Here is a 24114-nt window from a genome sequence, read left to right as displayed (position 1 = left end):
AAACAGCCATATCCCTTAGTTAAACCTTTGCTGTTATCTCCAAAGGTAACCACTGGGCCAGCTTTCTCAACCACATTTGATAGCAAGGCTCTATCTCCGGTCATATGTCTTGACGATCTACTGTCAAGAATCCACACTACCGGTTCCACCTATTTAATGCCCTGCAATACAAATGTATTAAACCTTCTTCGGAACCCTAACTTGGCTGGGCCCGACATACTTGTAGAATTGACCTTTGTTAGGCAAAACAATATTCTTAACTTTAATGTTCTCAACTTTCTCAATGACTGGGCATTTGACCTTGTAAACAGCCTTAACAAATTTCTGTTTAGGCTTAGGCACAAATGTTTCCTTTCTAGCCTTAGAAGAACTAGCAGTCTTAGACCTATCATGCTTCCTATTATTCACATGCTGACGAGGGGTAGTCTTATCAGTAGAAACATGCTTACCATTAAAATATGCATACATCAAATTAAAAGCACAAGACATACAATTAGGAACACCACATACTTTATGAGAGGGATTAACAACAGGAAAATTATGCATGGTAGACATGACATTTTTGTTATCCAACTCATGTGTGTCTGAGTTAGTCTCAGTTACTTTCACAACTTTGACTGGAACTTTCGACACACTTGGCTTGGAAACAACCTTCTCATTAGCACGATCTTCAGCACGTATTTCTTCTTGAATAATAAAGTAGGTCTCATAAAATGGTTCATCAATTGATCCTTTATAGAGGGGTTTATCAACACCCTTAAGCACATGTGGTACTTCCCTACCTTTAACACAGACATGAGGAGGGGGATTTATGCCTAATTCTCCAATATCAGCATTGTAATCAAAACCTATTCTAGATGTTTGATTAACAGCTTGCTTACTGTAGAACTCTTTAGCCTTCGAACAAGAATTAAAGTAAGCTTTAACCTTAGTCTCAAGACCGGTGATCTTGTCTTTGAGAATAGTTTCGAGTTGTCTATAACAGTTAACTCTATTCTCTAGAAAAGATACTTGTTCTTTTAATTTGTCTTGATTAATGTGCACAAGTCTTAATTCATTGGCCTCTTTCCCAAGGTCTTTGATCTGCTGACTTAACAGTTCATTATCACGATGAGCACAATCTAAGGAACCTCCTAGATGATAAACTAATTCAACATCAGTAAATTTTACCTCTTTTCTTGACGATGAAGTATTTCCATCAATAGCCATAAGAACAAGATTCCCTTCTTCTTCATCTTCACTATCAGTATCTGTTAATCCCTTAACAATATAGCAAGAATTACAGAAGGGGGGTTGAATGGAATTCTTGAACCTTTTTCTTAAAATAAAAATGTTCAAACTCGAATATAAATATAAGTGTATTGATTGGCACAATGCGGAATAAAAACTTAAGTGAATCAAAACACAAGTAATTAAAAACAAGAGTCTTTAAAAACTTTTTGGTGGATTTAAACAATTCCACCAGAGATGTATATTATATGAGAGAACTCTGTGTGCAAAAATGCTCACAGCTGCTTACAAATATAAACTACTGAGAATACAGAGAAATGCTAATAATTCTGCTTACAAATGTTTCTCACTTTTTGTATCTCAGTTCTTAGTTTCTATTTGCTACTTCTTGGTTTATATATTACCAAGATTACAAAGTTAAAAGACAGAATCATTATAAAAACTATCGGGTCTAATGCTTTGTTACTTTGTTCTCTATTACCCAGTTAATAGGCTTCCTCATTCCATTTGCATACACTTCGACGCATGTGACCAGTTGTCACTGTCAACTGATATTTGAATTCTTTATCCGTTGAGTACATGATCATCCGTCAACTTTATGATCATCCGTTGATGGCTTCATTGATCATCCGTCGACTGCTATATTAAACATCCGTTGATAGCTATTTGATCATACATCGATGGCTTTGTTAATCATCCGTCGGTAGCTATTTTGGCACTTGACTTCAATTCATTTATGCAGAATTATAAGACATCATCTATGTACAATTAATCAACCTATTCTGCATATCTAGTTAAAGTCAACATGACTTATATGCTACTACAGAATCTATATAAAGGTGTATGCAGAAATGTGCTACAGACTCATTATTACATAAGCTACTCACTCGATGGATAATAAGTCATCATCCGTCAGGACTATAATGATTTATCCGTCGAGACTATAATCCTTATCCGTCGAGTGCTACATTATTTCACTAAGTAAAATCTACTTAGGTGTTTTGTTTCTGTAATCATCAAGTACACAACATATGCACAACAATCTCCCCCAATTTATGTCTACTGGAATTGTAGCCATAAATTAAGAGATACTTGATGATAACAAAACACCCTAAACATACAGCTTTAAAGAAAAGTAGATAATACTGAAAAGTGCTTCAATTAATCAAAATGTACAAAGTTTAGCTCACAGTCATTTTCAAGATGCTCCTCTAGCCTGAGCAGATTTTTCTAGTTTCTTGAAGGTCTGGATCTTCTTCCAAGTTTTATGTTGTTTTCATCAATCTGATTTTGGAGCTGCGTGTGGAATTCCAGTTCATCAGATTCTGAGAGATTTAGCATTTTTTGCATTTCCAAGAGAGTCTCATTGCGGGAGATGCTTAATTGGTCTTCTAATCTGAAGAATCTTTTCACCTCTTTGTCATCTATGAACTCCATCAGCCAGTAGGGCCTTAGATGCACTCTTCTCCCTGTGTATGGGATGATAAGAGTCTTTGGGAGTGCATCTTTAGCTCTAACACTCCTTAGTTCTTCAATCTTCTTCAATACTAGTCTTCTTGCAGTGATATTGAACCCAAAGTTCTTCTTGAAAGATGAATAAACTTTAATCAGTACAGCTTGGCTCTCTTGAAGAATCATGTGAAGTGGCCACTGAATCTCCTTTCCTCCTTTGTACTTGAACACTAACCTTTCAGGTAGGTTCCTGTATGCATCAATACTTCCTACTTCATCTAGTTCATCCAGATAGAGGTTTAGATCAGAAAATTCTTTGATGTCACACAAGTACAAGTAGTCTCCCTTATTGACTTTGGGCTGAGCTTTAACTACAGACTTGGATTTTAGAGGTGACAACTTCACTTTCTTGACTGCTCTTGACTTTGTCCTTTTTGGCTTGCTAAGGATTGGTAGATTGAAGTCTGGAATTGGTATGTTCTCCCATTCTATTGGCTCATCCTTGGGCACAATAGGTTCACCATGAATATTTCTATAGGGATCCACCACCTTTATGTCTTCAAATACCACAGAGGACTTTGATGCTTGAGTTGTAGCTGGTGTGGATACCTTAGGAAATTGATCTTCCAATTCCTTGTCAATAATATCCAGTTTCCTTTTAGTTCTTTTAGCCAATTGCTTCTTTCTTAGAGATTTCTTCTGTTCTTCAACTTGCTTCCTTGATTCAGTTGCTTCAGATGGTTGGGAGGGAATTTGTTGTGATGAATTTACAGCATGTAGCTTGGCCAAGATAGCAATCTGCTCTCTCTTTTGTTTAGCCTTTTTAGCATCTAGAGCAGCCTGCTTCTTTTCCTGCTTCAGTCTAGCTTTTTCTTCTCTCTTTGCTTGAGCAAATTGAGGGTGTCCAGCGCCACACAAATTTCTTTACCATTTCTGAAAATCTTAGCAATCCTCTTTTTAGAAACTGAATCAGCTGGATCTTTATAGAAGACAATTGATCTTGATAAAAGCTTCTTCTCATCAGGCTTGGGTGTCTCATACACAGTGTCCAAGGGGTTCTTCAAGGATGATTTTGAGTAGTTTGCCCTTGGTTTAAGAATCATTTCAGCCTTTGGAGACTTGATGCAGGAAGATTATCCTCTTTCCAGATAGTTCATGCTCATCTCATTCACACTAATTTGCTTGACTTGAGAGTGATGGATGGCTGACTTAACTGGCTCCTTGACAAGGTCAAACCTTTTCTGTATCTCCTCATCAATCTTCTTCCACTTGACCAAACTCAACTGTTCTTTCTCAGCAACTTTCAAGTTAGCTGCTGCTGCTTGAATCAGATCTATACCATCTGCAACTGGTGGCTTTGAGACAGTAATTGAAGGCACAATTACTTTACTGATTTGTATATGAAGTTTCTCCCCCTCACTTGGTCCTTTCTCCCCCTTTTTGTTATCATCAAGTTGAGGAGTCAAGCCTTGTGCTTTATCCAGTTGTATTAGAAGACTGGTCTGAGACTATTGATTTTGAAGAATAGTGGCCACAGAGTTTTCAATAACTTGAACTCTGTCCTCCAATTTGGCCAGCTTCTTTTCAGCATCTGATTCTCTTCTCAGTCTCAGGAGCAGATCCTGCATGGTACCATATGGCATTATTGAATCCAGCTTCTCAGAATTGTAGATCTTCAAGTCAGCTATATCCTTTTTGATTTCATCCACACTCAAATTTTGTCTTAATTGCTGTAGCTTCATGAGATGTAGAGAATCTAGGTGGGCTTGAAGAATAGCCTTGGTACCAGCATTTGAGGTGTTCTGAATGGCCTTTTGGATAGACATGATTTGTTTGACTAAGGATACATTGAATTATCCTGGTGTAGACTCCTTTGTCAATGCCCATTCAGGTAGATCTGGAATTAAACTTGGGCCTTCATCTCCCCCTAGGTTCATGCTTCCATCAAATGAAACAGAGTCATCATCATTAGAATTTACTCCAAATTCTTCAGATGGCTCATCAGCTGTAGAAGGCATTAAATTGACAGCAGCTTTATCCCTTTGTAGAGATTCTGAAGTATGTACTAGATTTAAGGTCTTCTCTGCCTCCTCATTGCCCTGAGCAACCAACAGTTGATAGGCTGACACAGGATGAGTAAAAGTGTCAGCATCCAAGGAAATGTTATCAATTATAGCTTTGTAATGTTGCTGAAATTGTCTTTCCTTTTCAGCATCATCCACAGGCATTGACTCATGAGCAATGGCTGGATCCACCCTTATATCCTCTGTACCTGCTTTTTTCTTATGTTCTCTCTTTTGTTGCATCAGGGTCTCACCCTGGCTCCCAACCCTCACACCCTCACCTTCACCTACTAAGGTGGGACTCCTCTCACTCTCTTTTGCCAATCCTGAAGAAATAGATTGCAGATTTTCACTCATTTCCTCTCCTTTTGCCTGGGAGCAACCCAGCCTCTCACTCAAGACACTCTGCTCTCTCAATCCTAAGAGTGACTGTACAACCACTAAATCTTCTGCACTTGAAATAATTGAAGTTTGAAGTTGTGCAGAGATACTCGACGGATGAGTGATATCCATCGAGTGAGTGGTTTTGCTATCCGACGGATAACTGCTGTTAGGCTTATCCGTCGGGATACAATCACTACTCGACGGATGAGCAATATCCGTTGAGAGAGTAGAAATAAATGAGGTGGGAAGAGAAACTATTGTTGACTCTGTGCTGATTGAAGAGATTTTAGGCACAGATGACACAACAGTTTCTGAAAGAATTGGCAAGTGAGCCAACAAATCATCTAAAAGATGATGCTCACTTGCACTAGATTTTGGATTCCCCAACAGAGTTAAAGAAGGGGAATCAGGGATTGATGTGTTTATCATATCCACATCCAGAGAATTTATTGGTGAGTATGGTGTTTGAGGTGCTTCTATAACTAGAGATTTTGGCTGTGACTCCATATTTATTGGAGCCACATCAAACTAAACTTGAGAAGGTGCAGTGATTGTGTCTTTAGCACCAGTTTGCACTGTGTGTGTATCCTGTGCATCCCTAGAGGATTTAGATTTCTTCTTTCTTGTATAAGTTTGGGGTGAGCTTGTGTCCCTAACCCTCTTTGCCTGTGCTCTTGGTTGAGAGATTTGATCAATAACTACATCCTTTTGGGAGGATGTAGCTAGAAGTGAGCTTTTATCCTTTTTAAGCACTACAGTTTGTTGGGAAACTACAGTGTGGCTAGGCTGGGATTCACTCAACTCTCCAACCTTATTCTTGGGGTTTCTTTGATGTTCACCCCTTCCCTCACCTGACTTTCCCTCCTTCACACTCCCCTCCTTGGCTTTTGTGGATTTTTTAACTGGCATCTTTTGAGAGATACCAGAGGGGGTTTTCTTTGATTTGGATTAGGAAATAGTAGGTTTGGCAGCTTTGGTAGGCAACTGTTTGGTCATTGGCACAGTTGCCATAGCTACTCCTGAACTCAAAGAAAGTGTGGAGGTTGGAATAGTTGTAAGGATGGATGAACTCACCTCACTTACCTGAGGTGCCTGCATTACAGGAAAGTAGAACATTGACACATCCTTGTGATGATTGACACTGTTCAAATTTGCAATGAGCCTTCTCTCTTGAACCCAACAATCCAGTTTGTTGTTAGGGTTCTCAAGCACAATCTCTTCACAGAGGTGGTTAGCCAATAACATAAGAAATCTAGCATAATACACATTCTTACCTCTTTTAGCTAACTCACCTAATTTAAAACCTAACTCAAACAAGACAAGGTCACTGAAATTATAAAATTTATCTGTAACTAACATATATAGCATGTTAAGCATGGAAATATTCACTGAATCAAAATTACTGATCTTTCTTGAGAAAACCTTTGTAACTACATCACACAAGAAACTCCACTCCTTTCTAAGACCCATTCTTCTAATATCACTCAGTTTAGAAGTAGGAAGTGCATAGTGCATGGAATTAAGCATATTTATGATATCAGTGTCATTATGTGGTGAAGTTATATTGTTATCAGGAATTTTGAAACATGCTTTTATCACATCACTATTGATACAGAACTCTTTACCTTTGATGGTTAGAGTAATGGTCTTGTCAGTGGAGTTGTAGGTAGCAGTGGTCCACATCTCTTCAACAACTTCACAGAAGATTGTGGGTGATTCCAGTATGGTATAATTGAGCGTGCAATTCTTCACAAAGTCCATCATCTTGTGATAGTCATCCGATTGCTAAATACCCTTGTTAACTAATGTAATTAAATTGTTCTTCTCATAAATGAACCCAGTTTGAGACATAATCTTTACAACATGTGCCATTGTTTAGAGAATAAAAGCTTGAAGAGAAGGAGAGTAAGTGCTTGTGAGAGAATGAAATTAGAGCAGTTGAATTTGAGAATGATAAAAGAGAACAATTGCAATGAAATAAGCTTTTATACTATCTAAAAAATAACTGATAAAAATAATAAAGTAAAATAAAGTAACCAATAGAAATTGCCTAAAATAGCCGTGTAAAAATAAACTGTAAAAATTCCACTCATTATCCGTCGTGTAATTCTTACAAACTGTAAGTATACTTGATGGATAATGTACAGGGAATTAACGGCTGAGATTAGGACAATTCGACGGATGAGGATAAACTGTTATCCGTCGAGACATAAAATATTCCAGAAAAGTAATTGATTTTTATTAGCAAATTGTATGTCGACGGATGACCAAACTTGATGGATAAGGGTCATCCGTCGAGATGTAAATTTTTGACTTAGCCAAAATTTCATCCAGGACAAAAAAAATCAATTAAATTTCTGGCTGCATATCAACTTGCAAAATAACTCAGATAGATTTAAGAGTAATTACGCATACCTAACTCACTTACCAACCTTGAAAAGGTGGATTCATCCAGTGGCTTGGTAAAGATATCTACAAGTTGCTTCTCACTTGGAACAAAATGTAGCTCCACAGTACTATTCATTACATGTTCCCTTATGAAATGGTACTTGATATCTATGTGCTTTGTCCTTGAATGTTGCACTGGATTTTTAGTGATGGCAATTGCACTTGTGTTATCACAGAAAATTGGAATCCTCTCGACTTGCAGACCATAGTCCAGCAATTGATTTCTCATCCATAAAATATGTGCACAGTAACTGCCAGCAGCAATATATTCAGTTTCAGCTGTAGAAGTAGAAACTGAATTTTGCTTTTTACTGAACCAGGACACAAGCTTGTTTCCCAGAAATTGACAGGTTCCTGTTGTACTCTTTCTATCAATTCTACAACCTGCATAATCTGCATCTGAATAACCAGTTAGATCAAAACCAAAATCTCTAGGGTACCAAATGCCAAGGTTTGGTGTTCCCTTGAGATATCTGAAGATTCTCTTAATAGCTATTAAGTGATATTCTCTAGGATCAGCCTGAAATCTAGCACATAAACAAGTAGCAAACATTATATCTGGCCTACTAGCTGTTAAGTACAGAAGTGAGCCAACCATGCCTCTATAACTTGAAATATCCTCAGACTTTTCAGTAGTGTTTAATTCAAGCTTAGTTGCAGTGGTCATGGGAGTTTTTACAGATGTGCAATCCATTAGATCAAACTTCTTTAAAAGATCAAAAATATATTTAGTTTGACTAATGAATATTCCATCACTAACTTGCTTAACTTGTAAACCAAGAAAGTATGTTAGTTCTCCCATCATACTCATTTCATACTTACTTTGCATCAATTTGGCAAACTTTTTGCAAAGTTTCTCATCTGTAGAGCCAAAAATAATATCATCTACATAAATTTGAACAAGTATACTAGAGCCATTAACATTCCCGAAAAATAAAGTTTTATCTATAGTACCTCTTGTGAAGTGATTTTCCAAAAGGAACTTTGATAAAGTGTCATACCAGGCTCTAGGTGCTTGCTTCAGTCCATAAAGTGCTTTCAGAAGATAATAGATATGTTCTGGAAAATTTGGATCTTCAAAACCAGGAGGTTGACTGACGTATACTTCTTCCTCCAAATCTCCATTCAGAAAGACACTTTTGACATCCATTTGATAGACCTTGAAATTGGCATGGGCTGCATATGCTAAGAAGATTCTGATGGCTTTAAGTCTTGCAACAGGAGAAAATATTTCATCAAAATCTATTCCTTCTTGTTGACAATAGCCTTTAGCAACCAATCTAGCTTTGTTTCTGACAACTATGCCATTTTCATCCATCTTGTTTCTGAATACCCACTTGGTGTCTATTGGATTCTTTCCTTTAGGCTTGGGAACCAGCTTCCACACATTATTCCTTTCAAATTGGTTTAGCTCCTCCTGCATAGCTAATATCCAATCAGGATCTAACAAAGCTTCTTCTACCTTCTTTGGTTCTTCCTTGGAAAGAAAGCTGCTGTATAGACATTCTTTCTGAGTTGCTCTTCTTGTTTGAACTCTAGAAGAAACATCACTAAAGATAAGCTCAAAGGGGTGATCTTTTGTCCATTTCCTTTGTTGAGGTAGATTAGCTCTAGATGAAGAGACCTCACTGTTGTCTTGATGTGTGATTGAGTTTTGACTATTTGAAACTCCCCCTGAGTTTGTGGATCTTTGATTTGAGAAAGGGGAACTTTCTATAGGTGATCTGTATTGACTTCCTACACCTTTTGATAACTCGACGGATGGTGAATTTTGAGTACCGACGGATAAAGCAAGTTGTCTCCCGACGGATAACGCAGATTGCCTTCCGACGGATGAAGCATTGTGCAACTCGACAGATGTTGAGTTTTGTGCTTCATTGGTGGTAGATTTATCTGCATTATCCTTAGATACACTCTCTTGATCACTTTCATCATCACTGTCATCACTAACCATATCCATATTGTCAAATTTGAGGCTCTCATGGTAATCTCCATCTTTCAGTCCTTCAATCTTTTTATCATCAAACACAACATGTATTGATTCCACAACAATGTTGGTTCTTAGATTGTAGACTCTATATGCTTTACCAACAGCATATCCAACAAAAATTCCTTCATCTGCTTTAGCATCAAACTTCCCATTTTGATCAGTTTGATTTCTCAGAATATAGCATTTGCAGCCAAAGACATAAAGAAAGTTTAGAGTTGGCTTCTTGTTCTTGAACAATTGATAGGGAGTCATGCATCTTGCTTGATTAACCATAGAAATATTCTGAGTGTAGCATGCAATATTTACAGCTTCAACCCAGAAATTTGTTGGTAGTTTAGATTCTTCAAGCATTGTCCTTGCAGCTTCAATAAGTGATCTGTTATTCTTTTCCACTACTCCATTCTGTTGTGGAGTCCTTGCTGCTGAAAACTCGTGCAGAATCTCATTTTCTTTACAAAATGCTCTCATGACAGAATTCTTGAACTCAGTTCCATTGTCACTCCTGATTCTTCTAACCTTGAAATCAGGATGATTATTGACTTGCCTTATGTGATTGATGATGATTTTACTAGCCTCATCTTTAGACTTTAGGAAATATGTCCAAGAGAACTTTGAGAAATCATCTACAATTACTAGGCAAAATCTTTTCCTTGAGATGGACAATACATTGACTGGTCCAAATAAATCCATGTGAAGCAGTTGCAAAGGCTCTTCAATTGTTGAATCAAGTTTCTTCCTGAATGATGCTTTAATCTGCCTCCCTTTTTGGCAGGCATCACACAGTCCATCCTTTGAAAACTCCACTAGAGGAATGCCTCTTCCCAATTCTTTCTTTACTAGCTCATTCATGGTCTTTAAGTTTAAATGGGATAGCTTCTTGTGCCATAGCCAACTTTCATCTTGACTTGCTTTACTGAGAAGACAAGTTACAGATTCTGCATTAGATGAGTTGAAATCAGCTAGGTACACATTTCCTTTTCTCACACCAGTGAGAACCACTTTGTTGCTTCTTTTATTAGTCATAACACATGCTTCTGAGTTGAAGGTTACTGAATTGCCTTTGTCACAAAGCTGGCTGATACTCAACAGATTGTGTTTGAGACCATCCACTAAGGCAACCTCCTCAATGATGACATTATCCTTTGAAATCAAGCCATATCCCACAGTATAACCCTTGTTGTCATCTCCAAAAGTAATATTTGGGCCAACTCTCTCCTTGAACTCTATGAGCAGGGTAGAATCACCGGTCATGTGTCTTGAACAACCACTATCCAAGTACCAAAGATTCTTTATGTTTCCCTGCACACATCAAAATTAAATCAAGTTGATTTTGGTACCCAAGTTTCCTTGGGTCCTGCCTTGTTAGCTTTCTTTTTCTGTTTCTTAGGCCTTATTTCATTTGACCTAGGAATTTCAGATTCATTCTTAGTCAATTGAGTTGGGCCTTTGAAACCATTCATTACAACAGAATTATCATGCATATTATGACTAACAGAAAATGGCATGCTATGGGTAAACATGTTATTCCAGTAAGGCATGCTAAATGGCATTTGTGGCATACTATATACAACATAATAAGGATTAGGTGCAAATGGCATATTAGCAAATTGTGCATTCATGTTCTGTGTAGACATAACATTAACAGGTATGGTAGGCATGGCATTCATGTTAGGAAATTGAGGCTGCACAGAAATGGAAGTAGGCATGGCGGATTTGCAATTAAAAGACAGATGATTTACACTACCACATTTGACACAGATTTTTCTGGGAGCATATTTATCAAGTATGTAGTTATTGTGTTTGTTAATCCCTACTTTACCATTTATTAGGTCACACACACTGTAGAGGGGGTGAATACAATGTATATCACAATCAAATCGAACTTTAATAACTCAAGTAACAGAAAACAAACTTTATTCAAAACAATAAACTCTGTTACAGTATGGAACTGTCCTCTCTCAGTGATGAACAAATATCACGAGAGCTGCTAGGGTTACAAAATAATAATCTTCTCGATAATGATAACACTTATAGTGTAAACCCTATGTCTGTGTTTATATACTACACAGTTACAAGATAATCACTAATTGATATGGAATATAATTCTGCTTCCTAAAATATATCAATCAGATATCTTTTCTTCCAAGTATTCTATTCTTCATAGAATTCCTTCTTCATGCATATCTCTTCTTATGTTTGTCTCGATCTTCTTTTCCTTTCAATCAACTGTCTTCCTTATCTGAACGTTTCCTTTAAGTCCTGATATTATCTTCTGATAAATATCTCCTGAACCTTAAGTATAAGTTCTGACTTCAGTATAAGTGCTGATTTCAGTTAAGTACTGATTTGTCCTGTTTAAGTAAGATCTGAAAACTAAAATAAATCACATTAGTCATGACATTATCAAATATATCTAACAATATCCCCCAACTTGTAAATTAGCATAATATACAAGTTAACAGATATTTGATGATGTCAAAAACATTAAGTACAAATGCATGAGAATATGACTAGATAACTACAACTTACAGTCCTTAAAGCTTTACCAACTTTAACTTCTGATAACAACTTCAGTCTGTATTCATATCAGAATTTGAGCAGTTGTAGATCTTGACTTGGATTCATCTTCTGATCTCTCTGATGTCAGGAGTTGTTCTGAGATAGTTCTTCAACAAACATCTCTCAACATATCTAAGTTTATCAATTATCCTCCTTTTAGCATCTGCAGTTCATTTATTTTAGCTTTCTTTATGTCCTGATCCAGTCATTTATCAATCAATCATCTTTAAGTTCTGCAGAATCTTCACCAGTTTGAAAGATTGCAGCCCTGAGATCATTAATTTTAGCTTTCTTTATGTCCTGATCCAGTCTGATCAAATACATCTTGTCAGACTCAAGATTGAATTCCACAGCCCTGTAACCCAGAAACGTAGTTATAATCTTAGCAGAGTTAGGCTTCATCTCAACAATATCACCCTTGTGATCTCTGTACTTTGGAAGATATGTGCTGTCAGACTTAACAGAATAAAGCCTATTCTGTCTCTGAATCTGATTCTTCAAATAGTTTGCAGCACTTTCTGTTATTTTGTCATTCACTTAAAGTAAGAATAATACATGCTCCAATTCTTCATAATACTTCAGTGGAATGGCATTTTCCCTTATATGATAAACCCTACCATCTGTCATAAAGTACAACAGGATGTGTTCTTTCAAGTAGGTATGGTAAACCATCTGTACAGATTCTAGTTGATTCAATCTTTCAGGAGTTGCTCCAATACCTGGTTCACTTAAGGAAGTTGGATCATTGGTTGTGTTCTGTATTCTTCTTTCATTAGCACTTCCCAATCCAATTTTATCTCTTGCTTCCTTTCCAGTAACCACTCTTGCTTCAAAACCACTTGCCGCAATCTTCAAAGGTTGAGTCTGTTTGGCTTTGGTGAATCCTGGTAGGAGTATATTTGAAGGTTTAACATGAGCAATGTCAGAGGTTTCCTTTGATTTTTCTTCTGATATCAAGTTAACTTGAGCTATGTCAGAGGTTACTTGCTTCTTTGAGATATCAGAACTAACTCTATCTTCACCCTGAATAACTTGAGCCATGTCAGAGGTTGTCTTAGAAATTTTTCTTGAAGTCAGAGCAAGATCATCATCTTCAACAGTAATTTCTTCATTCACAGGAGGCACATAAACCTTGATAGGTTCACCAACTTTTTCTTTGCCCTTGGACCTTGGATCTATCTGCAATTTTGATTTAGTCGTGGTTGCTTCAGGATTTGTTCTTTCCTTTCTCACAATGCCTTTGACTTTTGAAAGTTTCTTTTTACCAACAGAAGCTTCAGATTTAGATTTGACTTTTTCTGACTTAAGTCTAGCTTCTTCTTCCATCAAACTTTCCAAGTCCATTCCTGGATTCTCCTTTAGAAATAAATGTCTTGATAATTCTTCATCAAGATCCAAAAGTTCATCAGAACTTATCCTTTTACCAGTAGCAGAAGTAATTCTTTTTCCAGCATCAGAACTTGTCCTGTGACTTGTGATTTCAGCTTTTCTTGATGAGAAACTTCTACCTTGACTATGACCTCCACCCATTCCAAAGTTTCCCTGGTCATCTTTTTCATCATCCTTCCCCTTCAGTGTCTTAACAGTTTTGTATTTGGACTTAATTACTTTCTCCCCCTTTTTGGCATCAGCAGGTAAGAGAAGAGAGACAAAAAATTCCACTGAAGCTTGGATTTCATCGAGTTGTGATTGCTGAGAAGCTTGATGTTTCAGAATATCATCAATCTGAGACTGTTGCTTCTCTTGAGTCTTCTCAATGTAAGCAACTCTGTCAAAGGTAGGTTTGAAGAATTTTTTCTTATCAAGTGTCCTAGTCATATCTTGCTTGAGCAATTCTTCCTTAACTTGACGTAACTCTGCATGAGTTGTTGAATGGAGACCTTGCAGATGTCTAGTACTCAATGCAGTGACTCGAAGCTGTGTCTTGAAATCATCATTAATTAACATTTCATCAGCTTTGGCCAAGTGCTCAGAAAGAATCTTTTCAGATGGAACAAAAGTAACTGAGTTCTATTCCTTATTCCACTCCTGTCCTCTAGGAGTTTCACTCCAAGGTACTGGTGCTGCTCTTGTAACAAACTTCTTAACTAGTTCAGATTTATGAACAGTTTGTTGAGGTGCATGTCCTGAAGGACCAGTTTCATCAGCATCTGCATTAGGAGCAGCATCACCAGTAGATCAGCATGTGAAGCATCAGAACCTACAGAATCAGCATCTTTTGATAAGACAACAGTATGAGAAGCAATCGAGGCTTCAGCATCATCTTCTAAGTGCTGATCTGTTTCGAAGTTCTGATCAACAGCCATATCCTAATGCTCACCTATATTCTGATCATCAACATCTAGATGCAGAGAAGGTGTTGTAGACAATTCTGGAGTTTGAGTAGCATCAGTGACAGGTGTTGTTGATGGATTAACTGCTGTTGGAGCTTCTAAGTAGAGAACCTCAGGCACAACCAGGTTGTGAATATCAATTTCAGCACTTGTGCCTGGGTCTTCAGAAGATACAGTTTCATGTACAGGAGACACAAATGGTGTGTTTGCCTTATTTGTAGCAGCTTCCTGAGTTGGGGACATTGAAGAGAGAGATGCAGTAGCTTCAGCAAATTCTGGTTCTTTTGAGATCAGAGATTCCTGATCTCCTTCCTTAGCTGCTGCTTCCTCATCATCTGAAGCTGGCCTTTTAGCTCTCTGTTTCTTGTATCTCTTTGAAGGTGGGGATTCCTTGGGAGGTTCAGCAGAAGTCATTCTTCTAAGCCTTTTGAGAAGCTTAGATCCCCCAATTCCAGAATCCTTCTGAGAAGGAACCTTCTCAGCTTCTTTTACAACAGGTTCTGATGCAGAAACCTGTTCCTCACTATCAGACTCATCTCTCAGAACAATCCTCCTTTTCTTCTGTGGTGTCTGAGAAACAGTCTTTGTCCTCTTGGGCTTGGAAGATGAAGGCTTCACAGTGGGTGCTGAGCATGAAGGTTGAGCTGTCTGTGAAGGTGTGAGATATGTTTTAAGATATGTTCTGAGGGAGGGTTGAGGTATAGATGTATCTATGGTTTGTTCTGATGGTTGGTGTGGTGTTTGAGATGTGGTGGTAGGTTGGACATCAGGATAAACAGATCTATAGGTTTGAGGATCAGCATTTACCAAGATCTGTTTTACAGACTGAGGAATCTGTAAAGGTCTAACTACCGTTTTCTTAAGATCAGCATTTACCAAGTCATTAAAGGCTCGTTTTGTAATTTTGAAAGGTGGATATAAGTCAGTGGTAGGTTGGGGTGCATCAGCACAACAGAAATTATATATAAGCTGACAGAATCTAGCAAAGTAGACAATATTCCTATCCTCTGTCATCCTATCCCCAATAAAACCTATCACAACACTTGCAAAATCAAAATGAGTTTGGTTAATAATAGCATACCCAATGTGCTGACTCATTATTGGAATGACATCAAAGTTGGAACACTTATTGCCGAATGCTTTAGTGATGCAGTCGAAGAAAAAGCTCCATTCCTTTCTGATATGCGCTCGTTTCAACTGTCCAAGCTTGGCCAAACTCTTCTCATACCCCAAATTGGCCATGAGTTGCTGTAGAGCTGGTTCCTCCGGTGTTGAGAAAATGCAGCCGTCTGCTAAATGTAAAGCCTTACGAACTGTTCCAGGAGTTACCACATGTTCAGAATCATCCACTTCAAAAACAATGCTGGGAGTACCATTAACACCACCATTATCAAAATGCCCAGTCCGCCAAAACGTCAGAACTTATTGGCTTGAAAAGACTGAAGGCTGGGTCAATGCATACCCAATTTCACTGTGTGCAAGAAGATCTTGCACAAAATGCAACTCAGACGGAGCTTCATCATGATTTAGGTTTGCAACATAGTTGTTGGGAATGAACTTAGCTCCATCGATGATCAAATCCTTAGGTGCCATGAGAAAAATTGAAAATTAAGATTGCCTGTTAGGTGTTTGATAAAATGTCTGTATGAAAAACCAACGTCAGGAGATGAGAGAGAGTAAAAGCAAAGAAAGAGAGATAAAGTGTAAAAGTAAATAACAGAATGTATAATGTTCTCTCTCTCTTACTTATACTTGGTTAAGAAAAAATAACCGTTGGACACCTGTCAGACATGCAGCAATAATGAATAGTTAATGGGCACGGGAAAACAGTAATCATTACTTATCACATGCAGTTTTTCAAGGAAAAACCGTTCCACTTACCCAGTAATTGAGGTAAGTCATTTTTAATTCAAAATTTAAACTGTTCCCACTTATTCAATTATTTTCACTGCAAAACCAATATTCTGGAAAAATTTTGAGTGTGAGAATGACCAAAATAAAGCAAGTAAACAAGTACTGATATTTTAAAATCAGAACTTAATTTAAATCAATAAGTAAAATGGTCATCAGAGTATTGATATATCAGGATTTAACAGTGCAGTAAAATTACAAACATCTCAGAAATAGAATCTTGCAAGAATAAGAAATTCCATTAATATATTAAGAGAATACATCCATGAAATTGAAATTACATTAGAGCATTACAAGATTGTCCTAAGCTACTAAACCTAACATCAACAACTTTTATCCTTGGCTAAAAAGCCGGACAAAGCTGACGATGAAGAAAAACAGGAAGAAGAAAATAAATTATTTCTTCTTCCGACTCTCTACAAAAAGAATAGCGAGTCGAATGATTCGCTCTTGTTGGCGGAGAGCTTCCAGCCTTTCTTCTTCCAATTGCTCCAGATGGCGATGGTAGTCCATGTAAAAGAACAGGAGGTGTATGAGAACCTCCTGGGGAACCGAGTCCCAAATCTCATCAGGAATGATAGTTACGTGCCATTCCTGCTGCCAGTCATCACAGCTCAGCTCCATGTTGAAGGTCTCATAATTCAAAAACATATTATAGTTGACCATTTTGTGTTGGTATGAAGGAAAGAAGAGTGAGTATGTGAGAAAAGAAATGATGTGTAGGCTGATTTGAGGTGTTGGTTTATATAGGCAAGAGAATGCCAGAAGACGCAAGGAAATTTAATGCTAACAGGTAGAAATAATTCTACCTCGTCTCCCTAGACTTGGAAGAAGAAAAAAACAGTCATTAGAAATGTAAAACAGGGTTTAATGCGCACAAGAAACAAGTAAAAAAATTACTGTGCATGTACGTGTCCTACTAACCCTAATTGAATTGACTGTTAATATCTCACCCGTTCATATTCTGATTTAAACGAAGACTGTTTCAGATTTTAACCACAAATAAGTCAAATAGAGGATCACAATTTAATATCAGCACTTAGACTTATATCAGAACTTAACAGTCATCAGAACATGATTTCTTAACTCGAAAAATGAATGCCTATCTCTGTGATTCTTCATACAAATTCTGATTTCAGTTCTTCAGAACTTAATCATCAGAACTTTCATCAGAACTTGTCCTCAGAAGTTATGCAATTTGACACATAAACTGTTCGTCCAAAACAACATTAAACGCCACAGTAATTTTCATCATTCAAATGGAGTGTAAGTGTGTGCATTAAGCAAAATATCAGACAAAGAGTAAAGTCTGATTCACTTCAGTACATCTTAGAAATAAGGCATAACTAAAACTGTACTAAAAATCTGTCACTATTCTGAAGCCTACTATTGAATGAGTTCATGCATGAGTCCACCTCAACTGTTTTGTGCTCATTTTATGCATCTTTTGAAATTCAATTTTACAGTGGCTTCTCAGTGTAAGTGAGTCACGACTGCTTATCAGAATTTATGCTATTATCAGAGTATTTCTCCAGTAATCATAGAGTGTGAAAAGTCACCAAGAAAAATGATTATTTGCTTTTCTGATGTATATTACTTAATACCAGCAATGCACTTCGGTCGTCCCTTCCACATTTTTACTCTAGACCTCAAAGGAGTACCTGATTTTTATTTGCTTTTCTTTTACTATTTCTTTTGATAAGTGAGGTTTATCAGCACTTAGTACATCCATCAGATTTACTATCATCAGAATTCAACAGATGAGAAGCATGATTCTAGTTTTTGACTTAGTAATAAGATAGACAAAGTAAACTGAACTAAGCTCAATATCAGAGTTTGCTTATGTCAATAGATTTCCACATAAATAATTACTTCTAACATGGGATCTTTAGTATGTTAAAGACTACTAGGTCAGCATCTAGCACAGTTATCCTCATAGGATTTAATAGTCACATAAACAGTCATATCACTATCAGAGTTTAGAAATTCACATCAGACAATAATCAATACTTAAGAAATTTTCAATTAAGCACAGAATACACAAGGAGAGTAATTTCTGTAAATACTGATCATAAAGTCTGATGCATCAAAATCAAAACTAAGCAGATTTAGAGAAAGAACCTGAAACCATTCCAAGTTCATTTATCAATCTTGTAAAAGTAGCTTCACACAGTGGTTTTCTGAAGATATCTGCTAGTTGTTGATCTGTTGGAACAAAATGCAATTCCACTGTACCTTCATCCATATATTCCCTTATGAAGTGGTACCTAATGCTGATGTGCTTTGTCATTGAGTGTTGAACTGGATTACCTGTCATAGCAATAGCACTTTGATTAACACAGTAAATAGGGATTTTAAAATATGTAAACCCATAATCCAGTAACTGATTCTTCATCCAAAGAATCTGTGTACAACAGCTTCCTGCATCTAGTTTTTGACTTAGTAATAAGATAGACAAAGTAAACTGAACTAAGCTCAATATCAGAGTATGCTTGTGTCAATAAATTTCCACATAAATAATTACTTCTAACATGGGATCTTTAGTATGTTAAAGACTACTAGGTCAGCATCTAGCACAGTTATCCTCATAGGATTTAATAGTCACATAAACAGTCATATCACTATCAGAGTTTAGAAATTCACATCAGACAATAATCAGTACTTAAGCAATTTTCAATTAAGCATAGAATACACAAGGAGAGTAATTTCTGTAAATACTGATCATAAAGTCTGATGCATCAAAATCAAAACTAAGCAGATTTAGAGAAAGAACCTGAAACCATTCCAAGTTCATTTACCAATCTTGTAAAAGTAGCTTCACACAGTGGTTTTGTGAAGATATCTGCTAGTTGTTGATCTGTTGGAACAAAGTGCAATTCCACTGTACCTTCATCCACATGTTCCCTTATGAAGTGGTACCTAATGCTGATGTGCTTTGTCATTGAGTGTTGAACTGGATTACCTGTCATAGCAATAGCACTTTGATTATCACAGTAAATAGGGATTTTAAAATATGTTAACCCATAATCCAGTAAGTGATTCTTCATCCAAAGAATCTGTGCACAACAGCTTCCTGCAGCAATGTATTCTGCTTCGGCAGTTGATGTGGAGATTGACTTTTGTTTCTTACTAAACCAAGAAACCAATCTGCCTCCAAGAAATTGGCAGCTTCCACTTGTACTTTTCCTGTCAATTTTTGTTAGGTCCCAATATGTTTGTAGAAGGGGGGGTTGAATACAAACTATACCGTTTAATCGAATAAAATGCGGAATAAAAAGGTGAAACAAAATTCAAGTTAAATAAAACTTTTATTAAACTTGAAAGGTGTTACAACAACGGTATCTGTTACAAGGGATTAATCTCAAATCAATTATTACAAATCTAGAATAAATTCGACATGAACTTTTTCTATTTTTGTAATAAAAAGATCAAATGCTAAATGCGATTTGAGATTAAGTTCTAGGGATTTTGATCCGCTAGATTGTTACACAAGAACAAGATAAATAATTCTAGTGGTTTGGATTTAACTTTACAATCTAGAATTTTGATCTTGAATAAAGCAGATGAAAAAAATGAAATGTTTTGCTTTTGTTTCTGCTGTGTTCTTGACTTGGTTTTTTTTGGATGATAGTCAGAATGAATGTCTTCTGCTTCTTTAATCAAAACAGCCGAATGGAAATGAACTGCAATGACATTCCCTTGGCTCAGCAAGACAATCGGTAGAACTATCTTTAGAGCTAGCAAGACAATCAGAATGAACTAGCAAGACTTTCGGTATGACTATCAATTGTCATACCGATTGTCATAGTAGTTCAAATCATATTGTCTTACTGAATTAATAATAGATTTTAATGTAATAAAAATTCTGAAAACCCTTAATATTAATTCTGAATTAATTAATCAATTAATTCAATTAATCAATAAATTAATCTTTGCAGATATAATTTATTTTCTTAATTAAATTATATGACTTAATTAATTAATAGAGAATTAATACTAATCTTGAGCAGCAACCATTCTTCTGAATATCTTCTGAAAATCACTTAAAATTATGAATCAATTCCACCACTTCAATGTTGACACTCGATGTACTGTCTGGTTCATGAGTGACTAACTTCCGTGACGTTTCTTCATGCCTTGACCTTGATACTCTTGATTTTCTTCAGACTAAATCCTTGTAATTAATTGATACCCTGACGAGATCTCTGTCACTTGATTAAATCCACAATCTTGATTTATATCATTGAGGCTTGATCAATTTCTTGAGCTTCTTCCAGTGAATGAAGTAATCAAGTCTGTAGATGAACAATGCTTCTTAATCCTTTGACATATGTTACTCTGTGAGATCTCTCTGACGATAGATCCACTATTTACTTATTACATTCTTAATTGAGTTGAGTTAAATCCTCGAATAAACAAATAGGCTATGACATATGCCTTTCAATCTCCCCCTATTTGCTTGTTAGACAATAACAACAAATACCTAGAGGATAACTCAACTAACAAATAAGAAAAAGATATAAACAGTAATGCAAAGTAAATAGCAAAAAAGTTCTGGATTATATTTAACATTTTCCAGATTCCAAAAGAAATTTACAAGTGAATACAAGATAGATGTTCCTCTAGCCTGAACATATAACTACATTAGTCTATCTTGATTCATAAAGCTCTAATCATATTACATTGAGTTTTGAGCTAATTGAATTCAGTTGTCTTCTCTTCTGACTTCACCTTCTTCTAAATCTTGAAGCAACTCCTTGTCAAAGACACGATCCTTTTCTGAAGTGAAGCTGTCTGGCCTGACTGGTTGAACTCCAACTGTCTTTAGCTTATTCTTGAGTTGATTATACCTTTTAATATTCTTTTCACAATAAGCTTGAATCAGATCAGCTGCTTGAGTTTTTAACATGGATGAATATCCAGCAGTTCTTAAGTGATGTTCCATCCAGACCAGATGCTTAGCTGAGTAGTCTTTAAGAGATTGTGAATCGAGCTGGCAGATTTGAAGACAGTCAGACTTAAAGAATCTTACCTAATGAGGATTGTTGACCACTTGAGGACTATCCCTGCTGGCAAACTCTTTGAGCCTTTCTCAAAGAACTTCATTCAATTCCGAGCTTCTTTTTACTTTGTTGAGAAGAACCCAAATCTCTGATAAAGAACGAATCTCAAATAGATGAAGTGACACCTTGAAAGATCCTTCGCTCTGATAATATACAAATATGCTCATCTCATTTAGGGATCTGTCAAAGGCAGCTGTGATCCTTGAGACTTCAGTCTTTATAGCATTCATGTACATGTCATTGTTTGGATTAGAGATCTCCAGCTTGTCCAGAAGATGTAGAAACTGTCTATCATTGTTTGTGCTCAGCTGAGGCATATCAAGTACTCTCCTAACTTTATCCCATTTTCACCAATCTTCAGTCTGACATCTCTTCTCCTTTCTTGAGCCTTAATGTCATGAAGACGTTACTTTTGAAGAGTTTCTGTTCTTTGTATGTCTTTCCTCATGTCAATGATCTGGGAGACCTTTTTGAGTTCAGCTTCTTTTCTTTTCATCTCTGACTGCTGCTGCTGAAACTCTTTCTCAAACAGAGGATCCACTGGAGCTTCCTCTTCCCATTCTCCAAAATCACTTTCCTCCTCAGCTTCAAAGAAACCATCTTTATCTCCCAAGACTGGTTCAGTGGGAACGTCACAAATATCAAAGTCATCCTGTTCTCCACTATAGTAGATATCATCAGGCTTCCCTGTGCCTCCAGCAGATGACTCTTTTTCTTTTCCCTTATCACTTCTTCCTTTCTTCTCCCCTTAGTTGAGGAATCCTCTACAGACTTTCCTTTAGATCCTCCATGACCTCCATCACCTCCCGAGCCTGAGCCTCCACCAGACGGCCCTTCAAAGAAAGTCCTTTGTTCTTCATTAGGGCAGTGAGAATTTTTGATCATGTAGTACAGGTGCTTCATCCCTTCATTCAGATGTTCCATACCCGTCTCTATCTTCAGAAATCTGGAGGAATCCAGTGAATGATTCATTTCAACCAAGTCTTCAAGAGAAGTCATTCTTGTATGTAGTGAGCAGAAGTTTGAAATGTCGTCAGCTGATAACGTTGGAGATTCCTGGATTGAGTTAAGCTTTGATACAACAGATGTCTTCAAATCTGATATTTCAGTCCTGATAAGAGCCAACTGATTATTGACAGAGGTGGAAGAAGAAGACCGTTCAACCACTTGTGCTTTGAATGATTTAGCTTCAGCCTGACTTTTTGCAAGTTATTCCTTGAGATCAGCAATTTGAGCTAACAGATTTTCAGTGTTTGTGTCTGTGTGTGCGCTCATATGAATATCTCTCCTGTTTAATTCACTCATCTCACGTGCATGTGTATCTCTCAATATAATTGCTCGTGAGGAGTCTTCCTGAGGCTGATCTTCTGTACCTGCATTTAAAATCACCCTAGCCTCTTCAAGAGAGGTCAGTGGTGGTGCAATGGGAATTCGCGAGTCCCGATCTTCAGTCAAACCTATCATTTCATGTGAAATAGATGTCTGAATTGCTTCAGGGATAGATTGACCGAGTTGCCCTCCACTTTCTCCAGATAAATCTGCGAGTGGAGAATCCCGTGAGGGAGCCAGAGGTGTTGGATCTGGGAGGGGAGAAAATGACTCTATTAAAGGTGGCTGAGAGTCAGATTTTCCCTCAGAAGCATGTGACTGCTCTTCTGCCGTAACTATGGCAGACACTGTAACCGACTCCATGTGCACTCCTCGCTCTGTGTCCTGAGTAACATCTGTGGGTATGTATGGTTCCATTGTGAGTAATGGAATTGTGCTTGACTCAGTACAAGATGCCATGGCCCTATGGCGAATTTCAATAGATTCATCTTGTTGAGAGGATGTTTCTAGTAACTGTTCAGTGGCCATTTCAAAGTCCATGTTTTGTTGGGAGGACAAGGATGGGCTTTCAGATGCCTCAGTAAATGTTCTTCTTTTCTTCGGAGGAGGCAGAGCTGAGGGTTCATTCACATCCACCAGTACACTACTTCCTATTAACCTTCTGGGTAACATTTTAGACAGTGGGGGAGAGGTTGAGATAGATTATGAAACTGTGTTTGTCTCTATGACCTGGGATTGAAGCTGTGGTTCTACAACTTCATGGTCAGCCCTATCAACCACTGGGGGTCTTTCAACAGAAGTAGGACTGGAGTGAGAGTGAGGAATTACTACCTGTAATGGAAGAGCATCTGATGTTGGAGGAGCCTGGGTGGCTTGAACCACTGGAGGTTGAGCTTGTTGTTCATAACCGGGAAGATTAAAAATAGGTAAGGGAATATAAGTGGCCATGAAAGCAGATACAAGTACTGGAACTTGCATGAATTTGAAAGTTGTGTCTTGGCGGGTGTAAATCTTTTTGCTTACAGGAGGGGGTTCGGTTACTGCTGAGTTAGCAAACAGAGCCTTATGCTCAGGTGTGAGAAGATGATCTGCTATAAGCATGAGAAAACGAGCATAGTAACACGAGACCCTACGATTTGTAGAATGATCACGTAAAGCAGTAGTGAGACGTCTCAAGAGAATGGGTAAAAGTAGTTTGCCAAAATTGATCCTTTGATTGAAAACAACCGCAAGACCAATATACTGCAGAGTGGAAGTGATGTTGTGAAAGTTGGATTTAGTGCAGTTGGCAAACACTTTAGAAAGTGTATCGAAGAAAATGTCCCATTCAGACACCAAATTGGATTTTGAAA

The sequence above is a fragment of the Apium graveolens genome, chromosome 4 (genome assembly GCF_009905375.1).
Source record: "Apium graveolens cultivar Ventura chromosome 4, ASM990537v1, whole genome shotgun sequence".
NCBI lineage: Eukaryota > Viridiplantae > Streptophyta > Magnoliopsida > Apiales > Apiaceae > Apium > Apium graveolens.
This window is presented reverse-complemented; position numbering follows the sequence as displayed.